We start from the raw sequence: 412 nt of genomic DNA, 5'->3' as shown, positions 1-412 counted from the left end.
TGCCTATTTCTCGTTGTTCGCTTTGTGTTGCCGCAGTATTCGCCACATTTTCTTTCGAATATCGCCAATTTGTTTTGAATGACTTTCAACACACTGATAATGAGATGCCACTTGGTTTTCAAAACTCAACAAATTGAATAAGTGGCAGCCTTGCATAGTACAGGGTTCCATTCCTTGTATCTGTTTTAATTCAACGCGAATTTATACAAGGTGGTGTTACTGGCGAATTTAGATTTTCGCCACGGTATTTCTTAATGTCAAAATGATGTGTTTGTTGTAATATGAATTCGCCTTGTTTACAACAAACACATCATTTTGACATTAGGAAGTACCGCGGCGCAAATCTAAATTCGCCATCAACACCACCTTGTATAAATTCGCCTTGATCTAATTCAAGGCGAATTTATACAAG

The sequence above is a fragment of the Rhagoletis pomonella genome, unplaced genomic scaffold, assembly GCF_013731165.1.
Source record: "Rhagoletis pomonella isolate Grant_MI unplaced genomic scaffold, Rhpom_1.0 Rhpom_scaffold_00003, whole genome shotgun sequence".
Lineage (NCBI taxonomy): Eukaryota > Metazoa > Arthropoda > Insecta > Diptera > Tephritidae > Rhagoletis > Rhagoletis pomonella.
The sequence above is the reverse complement of the archived record's forward strand: the minus strand, read 5'-3'. Positions refer to the sequence as shown.